The sequence below is a fragment of the Lissotriton vulgaris genome, chromosome 10, assembly GCF_964263255.1.
Source record: "Lissotriton vulgaris chromosome 10, aLisVul1.2, whole genome shotgun sequence".
Taxonomy (NCBI): Eukaryota; Metazoa; Chordata; class Amphibia; order Caudata; family Salamandridae; genus Lissotriton; species Lissotriton vulgaris.
Window position 1 is genome coordinate 140,420,226 of NC_141698.1, and position 27,891 is coordinate 140,448,116.

The following is a 27,891-nucleotide window of genomic DNA, read 5'->3' on the forward strand; positions in this document are numbered from 1 at the left end:
TATGTGTTCGGTGTAAACTGGGTGACAAGGATTCCAGCTGCATTTCCTTGTCTTACTTTGTCACTTATTCAATTTGAGGGAATTTTCTTCATTGTTTAAAGTTGTACTGTACATATATTTTATATAAGTGAGATACTTTTAAAGGTTTTTTCTTTGTATAAAATAATGACCCTGATCTGATGTTCTATCATGCCACCTCCTTTGAGTTAGGCCATAGCCTCTCTACCAAGCATCTAGAGATTTACAGGGCCTCATTTTTTAGAAGTGTTGCATCATTTCAGTGTGCCTTCCTTGCAACTCGATGGATGCGCCATATTTACTGTAATGCACTCCATGTTGCAAGGATTTACAGATACATCAGTACTCCTGACTTATCTGTCGGTGCAAAAGTGGTGAATTGATGGTGAGTCTAAAAACCGACGCAACTCCAGAAATGTGTCCTTCCACATGGGGCAAACCCAATGTGAAAGGGCCTGCGTCACTCCTTCGGAAGGAATTGACGCTGAGGCATCCTATAAGTGTCTCCGTGAAATCTCATAGATTTCACTGCAACACTTCTACGAGCATTTTTTGCGCTGGAATGCCCATCCGGCATACATTATGCCTGTCGCAGGTATATTGTAGTGCAGGGGTTTACAAAGTGACGCATCTGTCTAGATACGTCACTTTGTAAAAATGCTCAGTGTGGCGCATTTTTTATACCACGTAGCGTCACAAAAAGTGATGCAACAGCAGCGTAAGGTTCTCAAAAATAAGGCCCACTGTACCCTGACACAGTATTTCTCTCACAAGCCAAGTACCCCTGTCTTGATTAGTGTGGAGCACCTGCAATTTCACCTTTAATATTGCTAGGCCGTCCCTGAAAGTTGAAGTGAAGTATAACTATTTACCAAGTAAAGAAATGCTTGATATTGGTTGGCAGCATTGGGGCTCAATGTCTAGAGGGCAAGGGACACTGACTCCGATTGCCTTAAGTTTACATAACTTAAGAGAGCGGCGCTAAAGCCATTACCGCTAGAGGTCCTGCTGTTGTACCAGGCCAAGGAAAAAGAGACACAGCTAATGGCATCATGTTGGCCACAGCACACCATCCACTGACCAACCCTTTGATGCCCCATCACAAAAAGTCACTGCTCTACAGTTTACCAGATGAGGCTGAAATAGAGAAAACTAGGCTGTCTGAGGCTAAATGAAAGAGGGATTTTCTTTAGGACAAACCAAATGGAGAAATGAAAAAGAAAAAGATAGAGCCATGGCCCAGCAGATAGAGAAATTAAAAACTGAAGCCCAAAAAGTTATACCTCCAACTGAAACTCCAGATGCTTATTAATCCACCTCTTGCACTTGTAACCCTAAAGATGCAGTAGAAATGTATTTTATAGGCAAGAATGTGTTAGCATGGGCTAACTTGGTATGACCTTGTGTGATAAGCTTAACGGTTCAGTAGTGAGGAGACAACATCAGGGTTACTTCGAAGACTACCTCAGCAGTACCTAAGTGAATATGGTGTATGAAGGACAAAAGTATGTGAGTGTAAAAGATGCATTAATAAGTCAGTTTGAACAGACACTTTCCAAATGCAAGATCAAGTTTAAAAAGACTATGAAAAAGTTGTATGATTCTTTGGAGACTACCAGAAGTTAGGGACACAGGAAGAATGTGGCTATATATGAGGATCTGTTTAATTTATTGTCAGAAGAGTACCTCACCTTCTGGATGATTGACTACCAGATCTACATCACTATCCTGTTGACACACAGGCACAAGAGCAAATGGAGATGACTTTGGCTGGTGACAGATGAGCAGCCACAGGGTAGACCCAAAAAGGTAGGAGTAGTGGACAGCAACATCTGTCAGATGACGAATCCAAGATGTCAGGACAGAACTCCTGGAATCACTCACTGGCACCTGATAGATCCAACATCACAATGATACCCATAGGAGTGTCCCACAAGCCTGCAGATGTAAAGCATTCAGGGCATAAAACTGTGAAGAGCAAGAAACAGAAAGGCTTCTGGGAATAATGGGACAAGGCACATAGGCCGATCCAACTTGGATGTCCCAGGAAAACGCTAGGTGAACAGAAGGCCAATCTGTTGTTTTATATCTGACAGGAAAATATCACAAGGTTGTGCACTTGCCCTACCCTTACTGTCTAAACAACCCCCTCTTTGCTGTTGAGGGAACAAGGGAAGCACAAAGAGAAAAAACTACAAATAGTAAAATGGGCTTGTAAAGTAAAGATTTTCTTTCTGCTTCTCTAATGTCTTCTTGATCTCTAAAACCAGAAGAAGCAAAGACCTTGCCAGAGAGACCAAAGGGAAAACTGTGGGTCCACTTTGGCTATTTTCCAACTAACAACATATAGGATGTAATTTCAAAAAATCTTGCAACACAAAATATGTCACAGCCACACGCTTTAAATAATTACACAATAGAAAGTTACTACAGCTAACCATTGCGAAAATGCTTGTGCTCTCCCTAAAACCTGATAAAATTGGCTTCTATCCAACCGGTGCCGTTGTCATCTGGCCAAGAGACAAATACTTAGCAGAAGGATTCTCCCAGGTAAACAACCAGGAATGGTATCAGAAACTGACGGAAAGATCCACTACAACAGATACAGTCCCTAATCTCAGAGATTGTCCAAACCGGCAGAGACAGTGGTTTCTTGGGTCCCAAAGAAAGTGACTTTCTGATTAAGAAATTTCCCTGAACCCCTGTGGAATATTTTTTGCCCAAGATTCATAAAAACTTGTCCAATCCCCCGGGACGACCAATCGTCTCGGGTTGTGAAGCGTGCCTCGAGCCATTGTCCAAATATGTGGACTTCTTCCTAAAGCCCTTTGTGGTAAAAGTTAAGGCCTACTTACGGGCCACGACCGACTTTTTAACGAAAGTAGAGGGTTCCTTGTTTGACTATACATTACAACTAATGGTGACTATGGACGTGACGTCACTCTACACGCAGATCCCACAGGACGAGGCGTTAGAGGTGCTCGAACTTTATCTTGACTCTAGGGAAAGACCCCATAGAGTTCCTACATCTTTCATTTTGAAATTAGCTGAAATAACGCTGAAAAGGAACTATTTCCGTTTCAATGATGACTTCTTTATGCAAATTAAGGGCACCGCGATGGGGTGCCCTTATGCTCCTGAAATGGCCGTACTGTACATGGCCGAATACGAGAAGAAATTTGTAGAGGAAAATAACCCTTTCAAACATCACATAGTGCACTGGTATTGTTATATCGACGACGTGTGGCTCTTGTGGCAGGGGAGCCACACCGAGTTGAGTGACTTTCACCAGTGGTTAAACACAAGACATCAGGACATAAAATTCTCACTGGACTCAAGTAATGTAAAAATGACTTTTCTTGACGTGGAAATAAAAAATGTTGGTGGGACTTTAAATTCGTCCTTATTCAAGAAGGCAACGGATAAAAACACCATCCTCCATTATGGAAGTCCGCATCCCAGAAATTTGAGGGCGAATTTGCCATATGGGCAAATTCTCCGGATTAGGAGAAACTGTTCCGAGATAGGACAGTTTAAACAGCATGGGCAAAACTTTTGTGACAAATTGGTACAACAGGGTTACCCGAAAAAATTATTGAAACATTCTTTCAAGAGAGCTCGATATACACCTAGAGAGTGTCTCTTTGAAACAAAAATTAAACGTGATCTAGAGAGCCTGGTCTGCGTTACGACATTCTGTGCAGAAACCCATAAAATACGACAAATGGTGTTGAAACACTGGCATCTGTTAGAAGAACTAGAAACACCATTCCCTCGCCCTATATTTGCATTCAAGAAAAACCAAAACATTGGCCAGCAAATAGTTCGTGCAGATATCAGGACAATTAAACCTAAAAGTGATTTATTGTCCCAATGGGGCCTCAAACCGATAGAGGGACACCACAGATGTGGAAATTGTATCGCGTGCGACACGACAATTGAGGGTAAAATCTTTCAACATACCAACACGACGTGGACTCATTCAGTCTTTACCAATTGCAGAACAAAAAATGTCGTTTATGTCATCATTTGCCCTTGTCCTAAAATCTACATAGGCAAGACGAATCAACAGGTTAATACACGCATGACACAACACAGGTCACGCATTAAAAACAAAGTTGTTACCGCGCCCCTGGTCCAACATTTTATTGACAATAAGCATGGAGAGAACGAGTTCCAATGGACTGTGTTATTTAGCACTAATCAATTCAAATCTGGTACCAATACTGAGCAAATTCTATTGAGGAAAGAGGCCTATCTGATACTAAAATTCAACAGCACCCAAACGGGGTTGAATTCACTATCGGAGATTTCTCGTCTTTAAAACCTCAAGGCACTGAATTTCCCAATGACTACAACAACCACAATGCCGAGCGGAGCGTTTATGTAATGTAATGTGTCTTGTAAAGCGCACTGCTGCCCTGAGGCGTCGTGGCGCTGTAGAACGCTGGGGAACCCGTCCTGGCTATCCCTGTGAGATGGTCCCTACTGGGTATCTCCAAGGTGAAACCAGGCATCCCCAGCGAATGTGGGGGGGCGTTGTAGAGATTAGGCAAGCTAATGCCCAGAGTTGCCGAGTGTGATCCCTGCTTAGAGTAGGCACCGAGGCGAGAATTATTGAGTCCGCTGACCCTGGTCCACGACCCTGCCGCGTCGGGAATTGAACCCTGGTCCCGGGCCGTTCTCTGCTTCCGGGTCTGCCGCCTCTAACCAGTGAGCCACACTACTCCACTGTGATGTAGGAGCCCCACATGGTGGCCTCGCCACCAATGAGTTCGCATTTCCTGGTCTTTCCACGTAAGAGTGAGGTGAGTGTTAGCGAGGTCTCACCAAATGGTAGAGACATCATCGCGGTTTCGCCCCAAACCAAATAATTCTTTATTTTTGAATCCAGCGCGACTGAAGCACGCTTTCCCGCACGCCGCGGAGGAGCCCAAACCTTGCTCCCCGCCTGTCAGAAAAGCCTACGGCAGCGTAAGGTTTAGAGTAACGGCAATGTGATCAACGATCTCCGCTCCAATTTGAAAAAATCCACAGGTATGTTTTCCCTCTTCGCCCCTCATAAAATCTAGAGTGTGGTTGTTGAAAATAGAAAAATAATTATCATTGAGTACAACCTATGTTTGTGCATTGCAGATATCATCGGCACTGCTCCATGAGCATATTAACTTCAGTGTGAAATCATCTATAGCCTTACCGCCACAACGGACAAAGGTAGGAAATTTGAGCCGTCTAGTCGTAGAGCCTATCAGACTGTGCTGCCTTTGGTGGTCCAGTAACCATTCCACAAATTTTTTATAACAGATTCACTGTCACAATCAAAAGACCTTGGCTCACAGCCCCACCTGAATATTTGGACCGCGTCGCCCATTCATGAAGTTAACTAGTCTAGTGACTATCAGTATGTATAGGGGACATTAAAACCATTAGTTTCCAGTTATTGAAATTAACTTCCTTTATATTTCTACTCATATAGATTACTACATTGAAAGAGCCCTGTGGAGAATCTGCGATCTTTCCCAGATTCGAAACGCGTCGGCAAACGGCAAACAGGCATCAAAAATTACTAGTCCTTGAGTTGATTATTCATCATTCTAAATTATTCAAAAAAGAAAAATGTAATTCTTGTTGCCTCTCTTTTTTGACCTTTTGGGCACTATAGTGGTTTGAAATTTCGCAAAGAATAATTATTTGTGGATTTACAATCGCTATTTTTTGTGTAAAAGACGTTTGGGTATAAATGTTCATTTACTTGTATATATGTTAGTTGTATAATAGTTGTAAATATCTGTAAATGTTTGTGTAAAGTGTTTTTCTCACCCATGAAAAAATATATCTAAAAATAATTCAAAATTTCCAAAGGGTTGAAATAAAGTAACCCAATCAAACAGAAGATTCACCTTTGTTTGTATTCTCAATACTCTGAGAGAAAAAATCAATGTGAGGGCCAGCAACTCGTTTGTTCTTCATATATATTAGGTCCAGCTGCCCCCTTGTCCCAGGACCAGACTCCGTTTTTTCACAAACTTTACACATGGGTAGCAACCGTAGCACGCTATCTTGTGGACCCCAGTGTTAGCGAATTAGCCCAGCTGGGCATTACTTTTAGACTTGCTGTTCCTTTCAATGTAATGAAAGCTTCTCTAGCAAGGGTCTGCAAATTCTATGTGTGGTTGTTAATTTTATGGAAATGAGTTAATAAGATGCTTCTCGCTGTTAAGTAGCATTTTAATGTGTGGATAATATTTGCCAGGCTGTTTACAGTCTAATAGTAAATCATTCCTACACAGTTCTTGACGTCATTATTTGAGAGATAGATTTTGTTATATAGTTAGAGATGCCTTTACTCTACAGCTTGGCTTGTGCTTCAATGAAAACACTTCATTCGATTATTTACTTGGTTGTCATGCATAGTATGTGAGCAGGATATCATTTACAGATGACATAGGAAAATGATGCTGGATATTGATTATGCAATAATGATACAAAAATTCCTCAGATGGCTTTAGATTATTTTATTTTGGAAATTACAAGTATTATGATCTGATTTTTCAAAAGGTAACTGTTTGATTACATGGTTCTTATCTTGGTGGTGGATAGCAGGGTTTTGGTGGTCTGTTGTCTCTAGTAGATTCAGGTTGAAAAGAACCATGGGGCATATTACCAAGCAATAGCGATAATTATCGCTATTGCTTGGTTAGAGAAAAAAATTTACCGCTGAGCTGCGGCGATTTTTATCGCAGATAAACCTTGGTATTACCAAGGTTTATCGCAAATGCGATAAAAATCGGCCGCAATGCATGAATATCGCTGAAAAGTCAGTGATATTCATGCATTACCGAGCTAATGCTCTTAGCCATGTTATCCACCTCACATTGAATAACATGGCTAAGAACTGCTCAGGGCAGGTGTTAGCTTTTGGAGATATTCACGCTTAGCGCGAATATCTCCAAAAGTTGGTAATAGGAGATAGCGATGTTAGCGACTGTTTCCGGTCGCTAACATCTTGGCATGCCCACTTTGCATGTCATTAGTGATAAATATCACTGACATGCAAAGTGGGGTCCAAGATGGTCGCTATCTCCTACGAGCTGTCGCTAACTGGTGTTAGCGACAGCTAGGTAATAGGGAGATAATTTTATCTCCGCTTTCTTGGCTTTTAAAGCCAAAAAAGCGGAGATAAACCCCCTTGATAATATGCCCCCATGTCTTTGCCATTCTCCTGAATTCTAGGTGATGAATGATTGATTGTATCCTTGCAGGAAGTGAATTCCATAATTTAGCAGGTTGTACAGAGAGGGATGTGCTTCCGCTGTGCTTTTTCTTGAACAATGGCATTGTTAGTTGTGGCGATACTCCCTAATGCAGTGGCCTTTTATTAATGGATCCCTTAAGCTTTATTTGTGGAAAAACTGCTCTCTAATTCTGCCTTCCACATTGTAGAACAATGGATGGGTGAGTTGGTAATAGGTAGATGGAGGGATGGTGGGAATCGGATTTAAGAAATAGGCACCATTTGAATCTTCCCCTCTCTTTACCAAAAGCTTTGGTGCTTCTCTTCTCCCACAATGCCCAGCAACATGTAATGACACTCTGATACATCAGTGTACCTTGCTACATTTTAGCTATTTCCTTGGTTCTCAGCCTGGCTGATGAAGGGTGGCATACCCAGAAACAAGTCCCAGAATGCTTGTCTCCGGTCCAGGGAGAACCTGCCTTGCAGTTCGGTCTGGACTGTTCCCATGAGGCACCGGGTCAAGACTGATTTGCATATGGCTGGGTCCAAACTGGGGTGGCGTAGTGGGTAAAAGAACAATGGATTTAACCCAGATCTCTTGACTGGGGGAAAATGTTTGAATCATTCAGCATTCCGTCCATCATTTGTTACATTCACACTTTTTGCCCTAAGTGGATGGGCATGCCCAGACATGGGTCCCTTGCTCACTGTGCCACTGGATTCAAGCTAGCCTGGCTGATGAAGGGTGTCATACCCCGAATCCAGTCCCAGGATGCTTGTCTCTGGTCCAGGGAGAACCTAGCTTGGCAGTGCGGTCTGGACTGTTCCCATGAGGCACAGGGTCAAGACTGATTTGCATATGGCTGGGTCCAAACTGGGGTGGCGTAGTGGGCAAAAGAACAATGGATTTAACCCATATCTCTTGACTGGGGGAGAATGTTTGAATCATTCAGCATTCTCGCTATCATTTGTTGCAGTTACACATTAGTTCTAATAATGACATCAAGAAAAGGTTTTCTCAGCTAATATCAACCTCTTCCAAACTTTCACGAACAAATAGCATTGTAAAAAAACAATTTTAACCCTGTTTTTGCAATTTTGTCAGTGGGAGTTGATGTTTCCTATTTTTTTTGTGGCTCTACCTATTAGTAGCTTGTGGTGTAAATACCATTTAGCAAGTGGTCTCTTGTATACATTACTTTTGGTTTTCCCAAATAAACTAATTGCTGTGGCATTGCATTCTTAGTTACTGTTCATGTCACACACACCGCATTTTCAGTGCATTAACATTTCTATGAGTGCCTCTGCCTTCTCCCTAGCACATAGCACTTGAGGAAAAAAAGGTATAGCTAGCAAACAGGCATGTCATCTCGTTGGATGGCTGCTGCCTAGGCAGTCAAATAATGGAGTGTAGCTCTAAGGCCAGTTGTGAAAGTGAGACTGAATTAGGGGAGAGGATAACTTATCAGAATCTGGAAATTATGTTTTTGGTTGATAAGAGCTCTATCCGATGATGTCTCCTCTTCAAGTGATTCTGAAGAAAATTGGCGATGCAACACAGCAACGCAGTTGTGATGTCTCTTCCCAAGCGCGACCTGTGCAACTGAGAGACAGAAGCAGTATAGCCCAATCCAGAGTGAAGGCAAGTATCCCACTGAGCACAGGAAGAGTGCTCACCAGGCAACTCCCTAATCGATTTGTGAGGCAAATCTCTCTCTTTCACTAGAAATATTGGATTCAAAGTCACTATCACAGATTTTGGGCACATTGACTACTTCAACTTTTTTTAGACAACGTGTTCCTAGAGGAAATTGTTCAGCAAACAAATGTATATGCTGAACAGTTTTTGAGAGAGAATGTAGGCACTCGGGCACCACATTCTGGGGCATACCTGTGGACTCCCACTTCTTGCTGGGGCCTTAAGTTGCTCATTGGAATATCGTGCAAAACATCAGTACAATCTTATTGGCCTTCTTGTGCAGTTGGGGCAACACCCAGCGTTCCATCCATTATGAGCATGGATCCCTTTCTAATTCTGCGGTGTAGGAAATTGTGTTATTAGTTGTGAAGGATGTAAGAGCTGTGCAAGTAATAGACCACAATTTCTCCTTACTGGAAACCAAGCATCCCACTATAGCACTTGACTCTCTCAGGGTAGTGAAGCAGAACAGTCCAAGGCCTACTCAGGAGAGGTGGTATAAACTAGTAATCACCATTCATTGGCACGCAATATTAACACCCAACAAAAATTGTCTAGCCAGTGATTTGTCTTTGGAAATGTAATTTACCTTTGCTGACAATACAGTTGACCTCAAAAGGGTCATGACCCCCAAAAATCACAGTATCCCCCATACCAATTGTTATATTACCACATAGGAGAGTGTCACATTTGATAAAGCAGACATATTGGCATTGCTATAGCCTAAAAAAGGACTCTCAAAGTTGGCTCAGACCTTTTACATACACCAACTTACAAAAGTCGCCATGGAGAATGCCAGGAGCTCCGGAGAAGTCAATGGACCTTTTCCACCATTTTGATGATTAGAGCTTCCCTAAAGAAAGTCATTAAACATCATGGACATTTTGAAGTTGCGATGAGTCAATGATGAGAGATTGAGATAGTTTTAAAACCTTTATTTTATCATAAGGTTAGAGTTTCTAATTATCTTTATTTAGTTTAGTAATTTACAGAAATAAAAGAAGTGGTTAGAGATCAGCATTAAAGACGTGTTCCATAAAGAAACACAATAAATAGCTAAATAAGAAACCCAGAAGAGTCCCATTGGAAAAGAGTGAACAAATGAACTTCTCATAAAGAGTAGTTCTGGAAAACTCTGCCGAGTTTCCCGCAGTTGCAATACCAAGTGTATTAGAATAGCGATCTGTGCAGTCGCTCGACCATAAGTTAATAAAGGCAAATCACCTCATGAATATCCAAAATGAATCAACTCTCCATAAGAAGAGTCTCAGGGGCAAAGGATAATCCAGCAGCAGGACCACAGGACGGTTAAAGGAACTAAAGAGGTGTGTCTGTAACTAGCTGGGAACACTCATTATTATAGTTTTCTCACACAAGTATCATCTTTGATGGCATCTCCTCTTGATGTCCAATCAGAACAGTTCACAAGATAAAGTTGTCAGTCATACGATGCATCTTCTTCCGATTCCCACAGTCTGCACTCTTGTCTTAAGGGTTGATACAGTTTTCTAGGGTAATTGTTACATGAGGTAAGGTTCCCATGAAAACCCTCTTATCTATTCTAAAAGATGCACTATAACCTCTTTGCATTGACAAAGACTAGGCAGTAATGGGAAAGCATTGTTATGAGCCCCAATGTACCCCAATATATTTGCACAACCTTTTACCTACATGTGTCCTACCCTGCTCTACATAACGGCTCTGGTGCTGACTTTTTACCAAGTTAGGGGCAAATAAATGCCGTGTGGTTTACTTCGAAAACTAGCCTCATTTATTATGCTAGAGGATTCTTAGTATCACAGCAGGATTACCATCTTCTGCAGATTAACTCTGTACTATGGCTTACATCCACAGACAACGTTGCTCACAACTTTAGCAGAGGTCAGAAGGAGGCCCTTAAGTCTTTGAGGGAGGACCATAATGTGATTATAAAACCTCAGACAAGGGTGGGAATGTTGTTCTATGGATTGACACTAAATACAAGAGGGAAGCTTGGAGGCAATTGGATAATTTGGTAAATTATGAAAGGACCACTGTGCAGGCATACCACAACACTGTTGCATAGTGTCAAAGTATGTTACTGGTATGGAGAGACAATGGGCTGATCAGTGCAGATGAGTATCTGGTCTTATGGGTTAAACAACCGGTTGCCCCTTGCTTCAGCATGCTCCCTAAGATTCACAAGGATAGGGCGAACCCTCCCGGGAGGTCTATTGTTTATGCCAAAGGGAGTTTACTGGAGCCATCATCTAGGTTTCATGACTTTTTCCTATTGCCCTATGTACTAGCCTTGCCATGATATTGTCAAGACAGCACTGATTTTGTCACCAAGATCCAAGACATTCCCTGGCAGCCGCATTATCTTTTGGTCACGCTTGATGGGGTTGCGCTGTATACATGTATCAATCATAATCAGGGCATGGAAGCATGTAAATACTTTTTTAGAGATAAACCTTTGAACCGATATGACAACTCTAGCATACATTTTGAAATGTTGTCTTTTTGTCTGAATAATAACTTCTTTCTCTTTAATGATACCTGGTATCACCTGCTCACAGGAACTGTAATGTGGAGTTGCTTTGCACCGAGTTACATAGGAATTCTCGTGGGAAGCAACATGTGTGTGGATTGAGGAGAATGAGAAATGGACTACGCATATAGCCTTTTGGGCAAGATATATTGATGATCTCGAGGAATTTCTCACACATATCTCGACCAATGATTTGGATCTCTCTTTCACACATAAAATTCATGCCTCAGAAATGGACTTTCTTAATGTGAGGGTATAGATACTCGAAAACAGAATCAGCGCTAGTCTGTTTCGGAAAGAAACTGCAGGCAACAGCATCTTGCATGCTGGCAGCCAGCTCCATTGGAATCTCAAGTGGAGTATTCCGTATGTGGAATTACTAGGGCTAAGCGTAAGTGCGGTTCAGAGGAGAGCTAAAATGCAGAAAGAGACAGGATGCAAGAGAGATTCAGGGCTAGAGGATATCCTAGGAAGGTGCTTGTGACGGCCAGGGTAGAAGCGGAGAGCATTTCAGGCAATTCCTTGTTGGTTAAGTTTGGGCTCCAAAAACAGTCAATTGAAGGAAGGGGAGCATACGTAAAATGCGGGCATAAAATTAAAGATGTTGAGGAAGGATCCTTGAATAACCATCTCTGGATGGAGCTATCTCGCCCTGTAAAATCACTAGCCAGTGAGTGTCTGCAGCAATCCATCAAACTTTTAGGTCTGACAGAACACTTGAATGAATCATTCTGCATTCAAAAAATCTGTAACAAAGGTGACTTGTCTAATATATGCCTTAGAGGACAAAAAAGCATTAGCAAACGAGCTCATGGCTGGGTAGTACAACGCAAGTACGAACCCCTTAAACCCCAATTTTATTTGAAAATGGGAATAAAAACCTCTACCAAGGAAAAATTCCTAAAAGTCTGTTTGGGGGTCAGCCCAATCAACCAGCTTCTACCTCCTTGGGAGAGAAGAGGAGGCGATCAGCCTTGTCGGCTGTGTGGCCGTGGTGTGGAGGACCTCATTCACGCCATCTGCATCTGTAACAACCTAAGGGATATAAGGATAACCTTGTTAAAACCAATGTTCATACAGTATGGAATTAGGACCTGCAGACAGGCAGCATTGCTCTGCTTCAAACCAGAGATAGTGCAGCTAAACTGCCGGCTTACAATTCTTTTTTATATAACTGCAAAGGGTCTGAAAAACTCGGCCATGCTGGCCATGCTGGCCATGCTGGCCATGAATCAACCTACATCAGGATAGCTAGAATCTGGAACAATCTTTACAGACTTATTAGAACATGGTGCAGAAGGATTTAATAACTTGAGCCCATCCCTTAATGACATTTATTTTTATTGTTTACTGGTGGTAAATATGTGGGTCTTTTTAATAGTGCCTTTTATTGTGTATGAGTAAGATAATGTTATTTTGAATGTTTTCAATGTATGCAATGGTTTTAATTAATCAAGCATAATAAATGCATTTGAATTTGAAATCTGTTGGTTAAGAGACAGAACAAGAAGGAAGACAGTGCAGTGAGACTGATCACAACATTTAATAGCGAAAGTCACTCAGTGAGAAAGATGATCTTTAGGCATTGGCATCTGGTGAAAAGTGACCGTTATAGGTAAGGAAATTCAGCCGTCACCACAAATTACCTACCTTATGTCTAAATTATTGCAGGATGTGTTGATTCACAGCTGTTTCAGCACTCGGGCCAGAAAAGAAGGTTGGTTATGAGAGAAAGGTGTTTTTTTCAAATGTGGAAAACGCAAAGCTTTCAAGAAAAGTAGGAATGTGAGGACATACCAAATTGCAACAGGCAGGGAGCAGAAGATTACGAAATTCATCACTTGTAGCAGTGATTTCTGTGTTTATGTTCTGATGTGCCCTTGCGAATTCAGATATGTGGGGAGTACCATAGGTCCGGTGAAAAAGAGAGTAATAGAACACTACAGGGCTATAAAGACCTTGACACAGCATATCCTCTTGCTAGACATTGGGCCCTGAAACATGGCCAGGATGCTAATCTCCCGGCTTCTTTGGCATTGACAGGATGGAGAGGAATGCCAGAGGAGGCAACAGAGGAAGAGAGCTCAGGCAGAAAGAGTCCAAATATATTATCTTGCTTGGCAGCAAGTGCCCAGGAGGTCTCAAAGAGAGCAACGAATTGCACATTCATATAGGCTGATGGGAAAGTACCTAATTTCTATCAAAATATACTAACAGACCTTGGAGTGGACTAAGCATATGAAATGTAATGGCTTACGATGAACTTTATTGATTTGTTTGTTTGCTCCATCATTCTCCTCTCAATGGTCCTCTCCACCCCCCCTTTTTCTTTGCCATAGACACTAGTTTCCAGCGTGCACACGGGATGAACGCCTAACAAGTAGCGCATTGGGATTGTCAGAACTCCGGTTGCTTTGAAAAGAAATATGGTGCTATTTTTGAAATATAATTTACTTATGATTTTTGTTTTGTTTTGCACATTGGGTATCACTTACACCAGAAGGACAGCGGAGTGTGGTGTATTAGAATATTTTTATATTTGGGGGGCCAATTTTCTCTGTCCAGTCTTTTGGCTTGCTCCAGTTAAGGTAATTTGTTCTGAGACGGTAATGCTCTTGGGAACCATGGGGCAGACAAAATGTTTCTTTAGACCATACATGAATGATCTACAAAGGGTGAGGTCGCTTGGTTTCCTTCAGCCACTTGGCTCTCATCAATAATAATTTTAGCAGTTTGACTACACAACTATCCGAGAAATTATGGGGATGATTGGGCCACTTGACACTTGACGATGAATTAAAGGGATCTGTGCATGATAACTCCTTCCTCAATGTCCGACACCGAGGAAGGAGTTTTCTCTGAAACGCATCTGTATTTTGGTGAAATAAACTCTGTTTGAATTTCCCCCGTGAGTGCTGTCTTCCTTCATACGGACCTGGGAGGATTGAGGAGCTGTAATATATATATATATATATATATATATATATATATATATATATATATATATATATATATATATATATATATATATATACATACATACCATTACGCCAAAATTTCTGTATGCAGAAACCTCATGGACACCTTGGGTAGTTGAAGGTGATTTATTAAATAACCGCACAGCAACGCGTTTTGACTTTTGTCTTGATCACGCCCAAAAGTCGCAAAGCGTTTCTTCGCAGTCATTTAATAAATCATCTGTAACTACCCAAGGTGTCCGTGAGGTTTCTGCATACAGACATTTTGGCGTATTGGCATTGCGCAGGACTACCGGTGACCTGTTCATGGACCGTCCTGAGAGACGGCCTCTATCAATACCGGACTCTGCTTTTATATATATATATATATATATATATATATATATATATATATATATATATATATATATATATATATATATATATAAATATAAAAATATATATACAATATATCAAAGTGCAATAAAGCGATCACTCAGAGTAGGCAAACACCAGTGATGGTGATTGGTCCAGTTGAAGACTAAATGGAGTCGAAATGCGTAGGCCATTCTTTTTTGCATTGCACATGGTGTTTGAATTAAGAATAAAATAATCTAATCTACTTACTGCTGTGGTGCCGTGACTTCTGTCTAGCAGTGTGGAGACAAGAAGAATCGAAGCGCATATATATATACATATATATATATATATATATATATATATATATATTCACTGAAAAAACCATAGGTTATAGACCATATGTAGTTAGGGATTAGCATTTACAAAACCTTATTTTACTCACATAAAACCATTGAAATTCGCATATATAGTTAGTTGCGCTAATTATATATCGCGCACCCGCAATCCACTGCTGATGATGTCACATATGTGTGCATAGAATCAAAAGGTCACCGGGCGGGTAGTTGCAAAACAAAGAATTTCTAACAAAATTATTAAAAAATTATGTATCACTTTTAATAGGTATAATAAGTTAAAATTGACAAAAATATACAGAAAAAATCCATATGACATTTAAACACATGTAATATGTGACATCATCAGCAGTGGATTGCGGGTGCGCGATATATAGTTAGCGCAACTAACTATATATGCAAATTTCAATGGTTTTATGCGAGTAAAATAAGGTTTTGTAAATGCTAATCCCTAACTATATATGGTCTATAACCTATGGTTTTTTCAGTGAATTTCAATGGTTTTTTAATACCAAATATCAAATGCTGTCACATGTCAAGTACATGATAGGTAAAAACATTTTCGTGTTTATGCACGCTGATGTGCTTTGAACGCTGCCCCCCCCCCCTCTTTTCTCTTAGCAGTACTCTCTCTTTGCAGATAGTGAAGGGTAGTTAACGCAGACCATTGCCCCCGTTGTAATCCGTCGTGCCTGCTTCTCTCTCTATTTGATTGATTGCTATCCAAGCATTTACTGTTTTAGAATTGGTTCTCTTTGGTTCATTCTGTATTTACAAACAAGCACAGAGTCGCAATACTCTGTTTAGTCTTTGCAGATAGTGAAAAATCGTTTAAAAAAACAAAAGGAATCGAGCAAAATCAGTAGGCCACTAATGGGATCTGTTTTTGACCTCGCTAAAATAGAAACATTAAGAACAACCCCTCATGAGAAATACGAAACTAGTAAGATGAACTTAGCTCCACACCATGATGGCTGCAAGACAGCTCGACTCCGCCGCCCACCCCACCCCACCCAAAATAACGACAAACCCTATGCAAATATTATAAATATATACAACACACCAGCAAAGTAACAGGGTAAAACGTTTTATTAAATAACTATATACATGGCAGCCTGCTGCAACATCGATCCAAATGCCTTTTGGTGACTCTTCCATTGTGAACATTGTCCCACAATCCGTTTGACCTGAAACGATTACACAAATAAAACATTTGTGAGTTTTAAATTTCCGGAGAAGTATAATTCACCAATAGTTTTCTCTGTAGATCTTTTTCCATTAACAATCCCAGTTCCATCACCCGCCCAGGATATCACTACTGTTAGTTGTCATTGTTGCTTCTGTTTTAATAAAAAATGTTTTAAGATGTTTACTGTTTTTGTTGCGATGTATATATTTATAAGTTATTAAAGTGTTATAATCCTACTAATTTTTTTATCGATTATTGCTGTTTGAGATATTCCCTGTCTACAAACAGAGAAGAATAGAAATATTCTGTCTCCCTTTGCAGATAGTGAAGGATAGGTAATGCAGACTTTTGTCCCCCGTTGTAATCCGTCATGCCTGATTGATTGATTGGCTGGACATTTATTGTTCAAGGAATAGTTCTTTCGAGGTACTCTCTGTTTGCAAATAACGTGGAATAGAAATATTCTGTCTAGTCTTTGCAAGTAGTGAAGGGTGGGTAATGCGGACCTTTGTCCCCCGTTGTAATCTGTCATGCCCATCTACTCCCCACTGATTGAGAAACTAGTTCCACCCGGACCATTTATTAGAGGTACACCATCTGACTCAACCGGAGAGAACCCCTAATAAAGAAGACATATGTAAAATACGAAGTAATCCCTGTATCCTGTTAAACAGAAACTTTAGCATGAAACACACTTGAAAAGGAAGGGAAAGAAATCGAACAAAATCAGTAGGCCTCTGATGAGTTTTTGACTTCGCTAGAAATAAGAAACATGAAAGTGGTGAAAGAAGCCAAGCTTGACGTTACGGCAGCCACAAGGTAGCTAGGCTCCGCCACCCCCCCACTGCTCCAAGCATGTCTGTCCCACCGCCCGCCACGCCCAATAACGGTAACATGAAATAAATACAAATCAGCAGATACCTACCCCCATTCCGGAAACTCCCGAAGTGCAACAGGTTCGCGGCTACCCCCATCCAGAAGACGAGGCCTTCGGAACGTGTAGGGCGAGTCCTGCTGGCAGCCGTCGGCCGGGTGGGCCAGGAGGGAGCCGAGGCCGACGGGATTCTTCTTCTTTCTTCAATAATGGCTGCGACAACACGCGGGGGGGGATGTCTTGCACATGCCACCGACCCCCCCTCCCCTCGTATCTCCGGGCCAAGAAAGAAGCCGAGGCCGAGGGATTCTTCTTCTTTCTTAGATAATGGCTGCGACAACACGCGGGGGGGATGTCTTGCACATGCCACCGACCCCCCCCCTCGTATCTCCTGGTCTGGCCCCGGCTTGATATGAGCTCCCCGTTCGGGCCTGAAGCGGCGCCCTGCAGGCCACGGGGGGGATGTCTTGCCTCTGCCTCCGACTCCCCCCCCTCTTATCGCCTGGTCCGGACATCACGGATATCAACGCCAGGTGTCGGCGTGGGGTGCGCTGGGAGGGAGAGGCGGCGCGAACGAGCCTCTCCCACCCCCCCAGGTGGGGGCCCCTCAGCTGCACCCCCAACGCTCCACTCACCCAACAAAAGGGTTCCTCCACTCTTGCGATACAGCGACGCTCCACTCGCCCAACAAAAGGGTTCCTCCACTCTTGCGATGCAGCGACGCTCCACTCACCCAACAAAAGGGTTCCTCCACTCTTGCGATGCAGCGACGCTCCACTCACCCAACAAAAGGGTTCCTCCACTCTTGCGATGCAGCGACGCTGCACTCACCGGACAAAAGGTCTCGTCCACTATTGCGAGGCAATGATGCTCCGCTCACCCAGCGGGGGTCTCGTCCACTGTTGCGGTGCAACGGCGCTTCTGAGTTCAACTAGAAAATGAGTCCTGCATCCAGAAACGTTCTCCTCAACTTTGAAGATTCTATAAGAGCCACGGGGGCCCCCGACCCCCGATGGGGAATGACTGCCATGATCACCCACGGAACGACCACGACGTAGCCGCGGGACGTCAGCGCGCTCATGCCGGCGCCGGCCTCAGTCTTGAAATCACCAAAATCCTGCAAGACTACCAACTTGATCAGTTCCGGTGGGACACCAGTATGACCAGGTAGGAGAGATTTTTGCCTCCCACCCCTCTTTGACTGATGGTTCATGTCGCCAGTCCCCTCTACTACCCTTCAACGAAAACTTTTGGACTGCCGAAAGAGGTCCCGGTCCAACCACGAGTTGGTGGAGACATTTTGACTATACTTGGACCTTCCTGACCTCACCCAAAATGGCGCCGGTACAAATGAAACTATTGTGCCCCGATTGCTCAGCCTTGATATCATGAGATATGTATGCAGTTTTTAGCACATGAATTGATATGGGATAAGACTGATTATATGTTCGGACAATGAATTGATCCGGGATGGGTATTGATTATACGTTCAAACAATAAATTGACATGGGACTTGTACTGATTACACATTCGGACAATGAATTGATATTAAGTTCTAATGCATCATTGATTACTGTATTTAATGAAGGTTAGAATTGTCGACACTTTTGGTACTTGCTCACAATGAATTATCGATATGATTTTGTTGCACTTGTCGCACTTTTTACTGATTATATGTTCGGACAATGAATTGATCCGGGATGGGTATTGATTATACGTTCGAACAATGAATTGACATGGGACAGGTACTGATTACACGTTCGGAAAATGAATTGATATTAAGTTCTAATGCATCATTGATTACTGTATTTATTGAAGTAATACTGATCTCTCCGCATGAAATTAATTTTCCACATGCTACACAAGTCAATCTCATCTGCCCAAAGTTCTTTTGCAGATTTGGGACCGTTTCCCTTGCCTCTGACTCACTTATTGCTAAGTCATTGGTGGATGTTTTTGCCGGTCGGGGGTTATCCCCCAAATCTCGAAGTTGTGCTTTAGAATAATTAAGAGGGTGCCACCTCTCCATGTGCCGAAGCATGGTATGATTACCATAGCTATATTTTTTTTCGGTCCCTCTCGAGAGTTTTTTTTTTGCAGATGAGGCAGGTAACGAACCTGGCTTTAACTTTCTTTTCATGAGAAGGAAAAGAAAAAAATTGCCAGATAAAATTCACTTTCACATGGGACGTTCTTGGCATTTCTTTTAGTTTTTTAATGTACATGTTCATAAAACGTTTACACAAATGAAACATTTGTGAGTTTTAAATTTCCGGAGAAGTATAATTTAACAATAGTTTTCTCTGTAGATGTTTTTCCATTAACAAACCCAGTTCCATCACCCGCCCAGGTTATCACTACTGTTCCCCATGTCATAAAACCATAGGATGTTCAATAACTGAAACAGCTAATATGGGTTTACTTACAGGGGACATCTTTTGTTCTGTTTTGTAAAGTAAAACTATTGTGAACGCAAGTATTATACATAGTAAGTGTTTAATATAGCATTTGTCAGTCATTGGTTAAGCAGCTAGGACCTGTTCACTCTTGACACCCCAGGTGCTGTGTATGTTGCACTATAGTGCTGCATCGGGAATACGGACAACCCTATTGATGTTGATTTTTCATTATGATTATTGTAAAGAAATGGCGACTCCCCCCTTTAGCAGATTAGCTAAATCTTTGCGTAATTGGGCATAAAAGTTATATTATTGGAAGTAGATGGTTATAGTTCTGGTTAATTTCCATTCAGAATGTCCTACACAGCACCACTCTAGGTAAATATGCTGCCTTGGGACTATTCGCACAACAGACTGTTACTGACCATTGTTGCTTCTGTTTTAATGAAAAATGTTTTAAGGTGTTTACTGTTTTTGTTGCGATGTATACATTTATAAGTTATTAAAGTGTTATTTTCCTTCTACTTTGTTGGAGTGCTATATATTTTTAATGTGACACATAATTGTGAAGACTTTGATGCACATAAAGGCATCCCTGGAATCTTCCGCTTCAGGCTCGGTCCCACACACCCTCACAGTGAGAATCCCCTCTCCAATCACAATACAGGATGGTTATCAGATTGCAGGAACGCGTGTAGTGTGACGGATCTCATCGGGTGGGGGCCTTGATCTACTGTAACTTCTTTGAAGAGGGGTGATTCTTTACAGTTGAGGCCATAAACTACATCTGCAGGGCTAGGTGATAGCCTGGGACGGGCCTGGACAATCGGACACAGAGGAAGAGGAGTGTCAGAGGGTGCGGTAGTGAATAGGGTGAAAGGCAGGTGTCGGGCGGGCACAGGGTGTGATTCTCAGAGAAGAACAGCGCAGATGGGAGGAAGTTTCTAGCCCATACATGAGAAAGAGAGAGGGAGTGACCAGTGCGTGGGGGAGATGCTTGCGAGGGTGCAGACAGTGGGTCTGGTCAAGGCATCTAAAATGGCTGCTGTGCTCGACAAAAGTGTGGCATTGCAAAAAAGGCAAGATGGCGCAGACAATGTTTATCAATAATGATTTATTTATAACAAATAAAATATTTACTCGCAGTGACAAAATGGCGGTCAACACTTCCTGATTTCCATCGAATCGAACGTTAACAGACGTCACGCAGCAAAAAAAATAAAACGCTCACGCACAGCCGCTGGAAGACATGTATCAACATATATGAGCCTCCTCAGCCACCCTCAGAAAATATAAGGGATCAGGATACGTCTCCCGTACCTCCTTATACCCTGTAATTTAATTAAACCGAAACACAAAATGGCGAATTCCCGTTTCGCTACCAGTTTGCGGCCCGGTTCGCGAACCGGGAAGCGCTTCTACCGTGAAAATTCAATTTTTTTTTATTTTCCCCACGGGACCCTTTAATAACCCCAACATCATTCCTAGGGGGTCAAGAGGGGTCTACCTTGCCCCCTTTCATTAAATTCCCCCTTCGTTTTTCACCTCTTCTTGTCTCTCGATCCTACCGAGAGACAAGATGGCGGCCGCACCGGACTGTTTAGAATGTTGACAGACACCGGAGAGCCAATCAGCATCGCTTCGCAAAGCTCCGTGACGCGAAAAGTACGCGATCTGGAGCGCTATCTGGGACGCTGTCACAGATATATACATTTTTTAAAACGTTAATTTCTCAAAATCCACTGGAGCACATATATTGAGAACCAGCAAAGGCACATTGGGCTAACAGTCCCTACAATTTTGCCAAGTTTCGTGCAAATCCATTCAGCCGTTCGAGCTAAAAGTGAGGCCAAACGCCCTATGGAAATTAACATGGGAAAACCGCGTTTTGGGACCCCCCTTTTTTCTCCCCCCCCCCCCTTGACGAAACCCCCCCAAATTTTTAAGGGCTGCTCAGAAATAAAATGTGGCATTTTCCTGAAAAATTCAGCCGATTCCGTCCACAAACGCCAAAGTTATTAGACATAGAATTTTCAAAAGTTCCATAGAGAAATAATCCTAACTATATATACCTATATATATATATATATATATATATATACATATATATATATATATATTCACTGAAAAAATCATAGGTTATAGACCATATATAGTTAGGAATTCGCATTTACAAAACCTTACTTTACTCACACAAAACCATTGAAATTCCATATATAGTTAGTTGCAATAACTATATATCGCGCATCCACTCATTCTTCAATATGTAAGACATATTTTAACTTTACAGAAACATACAGTCACTGGATGTTGTCATCAGTGATGTCATCAGTGATGTCATTTGAGATGTCATCAGTGATGTCATCAGTGATGTCACTGACCATGTCATGAATGATGTAATATGTGACATCATCAGCAGTGGATTGCAGGTGCGCGATATATAGTTAGTGCAACTTTAGAACACTGGGACATTTTGTCATTGGGCTATACTTGGGCTACATCTGGGTGATATTTGGGCTACATTTGGGCTCTTTTGTCTCTGGTGGCCATTTTGGGAGACTGCATGTCAGAATGTTTTAATGAAATAGAAAAGGATTTGAGTAGTCACTCAAAATGTGCCCTAATTTTTCATTCTGCAGCACTAATCATACTTTCTATGGCAAAATATACCCCCTCATGTTGTTTCTTTTTAAATTAAATGTTTTAAGAGTTACCACTTTATTCCAATCAAGATGGCTTCAGGTGTGCCATACCTTTGTAATAAGTAGGACTGTTAGCGCTCTAGTTGTTCTTTAGAACACTCTGGGACATTCTGTCATTGGGCTATACTTGGGCTACATCTGGGTGATATTTGGGCTACATTTGGGCTCTTTTGTCTCTGGTGGCCATTTTGGGAGACTGCATGTCAGAATGTTTTAATGAAATAGAAAAGGATTTGAGAAGTCACTCAAAATGTGCCCTAATTTTTCATTCTGCAGCACTAATCATACTTTCTATGGCAAAATATACCCCCTCATGTTGTTTCTTTTTAAATTAAATGTGTTAAGAGTTACCACTTTATTCCAATCAAGATGGCTTCAGGTGTGCCATACCTTTGTAATAAGTAGGACTGTTAGCGCTCTAGTTGTTCTTTATAACACTCTAGGAGGCTGCAGTAGAACACAAAGGAATCAACTGACAGTCTCTGTCCTTGTTGGATGTACATGTTTTACTGAGAATGTCAGACTTCATTTTCACATGACTGAGAAAGATAATGTGAATTTACAGAAAATATGCTTTCAGTTTAGCTTATAGATCCCCTTCCAAACCACTGTGGGAAAATCATGAGATATTAGTTTTCTTTCAAACAATATTCATGATATCACAGCAGAAGGTTTTTTCACATGGTAAAATCACCTTAGAACCCACCACAATTCCTAAAACGAGTATGGTACCATCAACAAATGATTTATAATGTAACTAAAGTCCTAAAACCCTCTATTAACTTCAATGCTTTTTAATGAGGTGCTATCATGTATATTGGTCCCAAGATGGCTGCCAACACTTCTTGGATGAAGTGCTGACAGCCAATCAGATCAGATGTGTGGTTAGGCTCCGCCCAGATATATATCTTTTTTTGAACCTAAATTACTCAAAATCCACTGGAGCACATATATTGAGACCTAGCAAAGGCACATCGGGCTAACAGTCCCTACAATTTTGCCAAGTTTCGTGCAAATCCATTCAGCCGTTCGAGCTAAAAGTGAGGCCAACCGCCCTATGGAAATTAACATGGGAAAAACGCGTTTTGGGACCCCCCTTTTTTCTCGCCCCCCCCTTGATAAAACCCCCCCAAATTGTCAGGGGCTGCTCAGAAACAAAATGTTCCATTTTCCTGAAAATTTCAGCCAATTCCGTCCACAAACGCCAAAGTTATTAGACATAGAATTTTCAAAAATCCCATAGAGAAAAAATCCTAACTATATATACCTACTGGCGACCGCCAGTAGGTAATATATATATATATATATATATCAAAAAGGGGGTACCAGCTGCTTGGAACGCACGTCATCCCTGCTGAATTTGCACAACGCCGGTGAACAAGGAGCGGTACGCTTTGAAACGCGTCTGGCATTAATGGATTGTGTAACATGCTGCAGTAAAGGACTCTTACTCAAAAGAAAGGAGCCCGACCTGTTCCTGTGTGCATTCCAAGCAGCATGTACCCCCTTTTTAGGTTTTGCCTGGGGCACGGAGCTTTAGCTCCGCCCCCAGGAGAAATCTGTAGTTTTCAGTAAGGGACACTTGAATACGCCCTCTGTTCCATTGGCTAGCTCCATAAATGGAGGCTAGCCATTGGAACAGAGATCTGTACGTCAAGGCCGGACCAGATTCGGGGGCGTTCCCGAGATTTTTTCCATCTTCACCCTTTTTGCCTCGTCATCGGGCGGTGGGCGTGTTTATTTTTTTCTTCTTTCTGCAGCATCCTTCCTCACACCAGCTGGATGGCTCTCCATGTGAGGACGCAGACCTGACCGGCTCTCTACTCCGAGCCGACACAATGGAAGCTGATTTGTTGCCAGTGCCCGTTCCCGCCCCTGCCCCCCCCTCCCACTCTCTGTGTGTTCGTTCCCGCCCCTGCCCCCCCCTCCCGCTCTCCGTGTGTTCGTTCCCGCCCCCCTCCCGCTCTCCGTGTGTTCGTTCCCGCCCCTGCCCCCCCTCCCGCTCTCCGTATGCCCCCAGGAGGGGCATGGGAGGTGAATATGTCCGCCAACGCGGACCCGTTTTCGTGTTTTCTTCCGTGGGCGTTTTCACTCCAGCTGGGCGTTTTTTTGCTGTCTGTTTCTTCCGGCCGGCCAATCCCTGCGGGGCCGGCCGGAAGTCCCGCCCCCCGCAGCCCGGGAGACAGGAGAACAACCATGGCGGGCGCTCTGCCGGGCTCCCGTGAGCTGAGGGAGCCCGGCGGCATCAGAGGCGGGAGAGCCCTGCAGCACCACCACGCCGCCCGCAGTGGGCCTTGGAGAGGAAATGTTGCTGGGATCTTCTTGCGGCAGGTCGAAGGATCCCAGGCATGTGTTGTGGGCGGGAATGTGAACAGGCGGGGAGGGGGTGCATTGATGAGTGTTGTCGTCATGCCCGAGCTCTGACCCTAGATTAAACGCCTGCATGAAAAGATGATGGAGGGGTGTTGAACGTCTTGGGAAATGGATGGCAAGAATAGAGAGAGAGCCCGCCTTGAAAAGGTTCTGGAATCACAGCATCGGTTTGTGCTTTTTCGTCTCAGTATGTTGTGATTAATGTTTACACACATTCTATGGGCATCTGCTTTTCTGCTCAGGGTGTGTGCTGTGCGACTCCGAGGCTCCTCTGTGATTTAGTCTGTTAGTAGAGGGCACTCCCATAGTATGTGTAGAGGGCTTGGGCGTTTTTTTGCTGTCTGTTTCTTCCGGCCCGCCAATCCCTGCGCGGCCGGCCGGAAGTCCCGCCCCCGCAGCCCGGGAGACAGGAGAACAACAATGGCGGGCGCTCTGCCGGGCTCCCGTGAGCTGAGGGAGCCCGGCGGCATCAGAGGCGGGAGAGCCCTGCAGCACCACCACGCCGCCCGCAGTGGGCCTTGGAGAGGAAATGCTGCTGGGAACTTCTTGCGGCGGGTCGAAGGATCCCAGGCATGTGTTGTGGGCGGGAATGGGAACAGGCGGGGAGGGGGTGCATTGATGTGTGCTGTCGTCATGCCCGAGCTCTGACCCTAGATTAAACGCCTGCATGAAAAGATGATGGAGGGGTGTTGAACGTCTTGGGAAATGGATGGCAAGAATAGAGAGAAAGCCCGCCTTGAAAAGGTTCTGGAATCGCAGCATCGGTTTGTGCTTTTTCGTCTCAGTATGTTGTGATTAATGTTTACACACATTCTATGGGCATCTGCTTTTCTGCTCAGGGCGTGTGCTGTGTGACTCCGAGGCTACTCTGTGATTTAGTCTGTTAGTAGAGGGCACTCCCATAGTATGTCTAGAGGGCTCTGGGGGCACTGCTTAGTTTTGCGAGCCCACAGAGGCTCGAGATCAGTTTCTTCTTTCCCCCCAAGTAGCCCCATTTGATTTCGAGTCCCGAGATGCTCCCGACCGCATTTCTCATTTTGAGCCCAGGGGGGCTCGGGCCGCATTCTTTGTTAAAGAGCCCAGCGAGGCTCAAGGCTTAATCTTATTGGTTAAAGCCCTAGGAGGGCTCCGGGGGGCATTTGTAATTAGGAGCCCCGAGGCTCCAGGGCCACATCGTTGTATTGAGAGCCCAGGGAGGCTCTAGGGGGGCATTCCTTTTGGCCAAAGCCGCGCTTCTCCCCTGCCTGTCCATGTTATGCTGCCCTCCTGTACATCTCCCACAAGAGTTGCTTTCTAATCCATGTGCTCCTCCCCACCCGCTCCATGACGTTCTTTCGCCTGTTGCTTCCCCCTAACCCCGACCTCCATGTTACTTTCCGCCACCCGCACCCTCTGTGTTGTTCCCCCACCCTCATCCTTTGCGATTCTTCATTCCACCTGCACACTACATTTTGTATCACCCTACACCGCTATCATGGGATCTCCTGGCCCGCGACACAATACCCCATCACCCAGCTCACCACTGCCATCCTCAGGAGAGTGAACGAGGCATCCGGCCTGTACCAGATGTTCGAGGTCCTAGGGGACGTGGTACTTCTGAGCCTTGTACACCTGATGTTACACAAAGAGCTTCTCCCACCCAAACCTACCCATTATCTACACACTCCCTCTCAGACTTCTTGCTGTGTACAACCCTTTTCACACTCCTCTTTTATCTGCACAATCCCTCTCTCTCTCACTCCTACATCATCATCATCTCTCTCCCCAGTCTGTCACCTTTGAAGTCCTTTTTACACCTGTTGGTTACCTATGCGTTTCATCTCTAACAACAGTGTATAACTTGCACAGGGGGGCTCGCAGTGTGTGGGGGGGCTCTGTGTGGGTGTGTGGGGGGCTCTGTGTGGGTGTGTGGGGGGCTCTGTGTGGGTGTGTGGAGGGCTCTGTGTGGGTGTGTGGGGGGCTCGCAGTGTGTGGGGGGGTTCTGTGTGGGTGCGTGGGGGGGGCTCTGTGTGGGTGCATGGGGGGCTCTGTGTGGGTGTGTGGAGGGCTCTGTGTGGGTGTGTGGGGGCTCTGTGTGGGTGTGTGGAGGGCTCTGTGTGGGTGTGTGGAGGGCTCTGTGAGGGTGTGTGGAGGGCTCTGTGAGGGTGTGTGGGGGGCTCTGTGAGGGTGTGGGGGGCTCTGTGAGGGTGTGTGGGGGCTCTGTGAATGTGTGTGGGTGTGTGGGGGGGCTCTGTGAGGGTGTGTGGGGGGCTCTGTGTGGGTGTGTGGGTGTGTGGGGGGGCTCTGTGTGGGTGTGTGGGGGGGCTCTGTGTGGGTGTGTGGGGGAGCTCTGTGTGGGTGTGAGGGGAGGCTGTGTGTGGGGGCTCTGTGTGGGTGTGTGTGGGGGCGCTGTGTGGGTGTGTGTGCGGGGGGCTCTGTGTGGGTGTGTATGTGAGGGGCCCTGTGTGTGTGTGGGGGGCTCTGTGTGGGGGGGCTCTCTGTGGGTGTGTGGGTGCCATTTGCGAGAGAATAAGTTATTGGCATTGTAAATGACAATGCCATTTATTTATCGGTTTTCAAAACGAACACATAAATAAAAAATGTGTCATTTACAATGCTAATAGCTCTAACTTTTCCAAAGGCAAAACCGTTGCATTGTAAATGCTTGTTGATATATTACGGCCTGCAAGGGTCGTGGAATGCACTATCACACAACAAGTGATCTGCCTGTCAGATACCGGAATCTGACGATGGCGGACTAACAGGGTGAGCAGATCGAGGTCCGCTTGTCTCCCAAATGAAATGGATGCAAAAAAACAGACTTCACTGAAGAGAGCCAAATATTCCACCAAAGAGAGCCAAATACGAACAGGAACTCGAAGTCCCAGAAGACTTTTCCTCAAGACACGAGAGCCAACCCACCAGGGGGCGGGAAAAGCACTAATAAGGACTGATTGCTCCCGCAGGTCATCCCTGCTGAATTTGCACAACGCCAGTGAACAAGGCGCAAGTAAGCTTTGAAACGCGTCTGGCATTAATGGATTGTGTAACATGCTGACCTGCTGCAATAAAGGACTCTTACTCAAAAGAAAGGAGCCCAATCTGTTTCTGTGTGCATTCCAAGCACAGCTGGTACCCCCCTTTTTGATATATATATATATATATATATATATATATATATATATATATATATATATATATATATATATATATATATATAT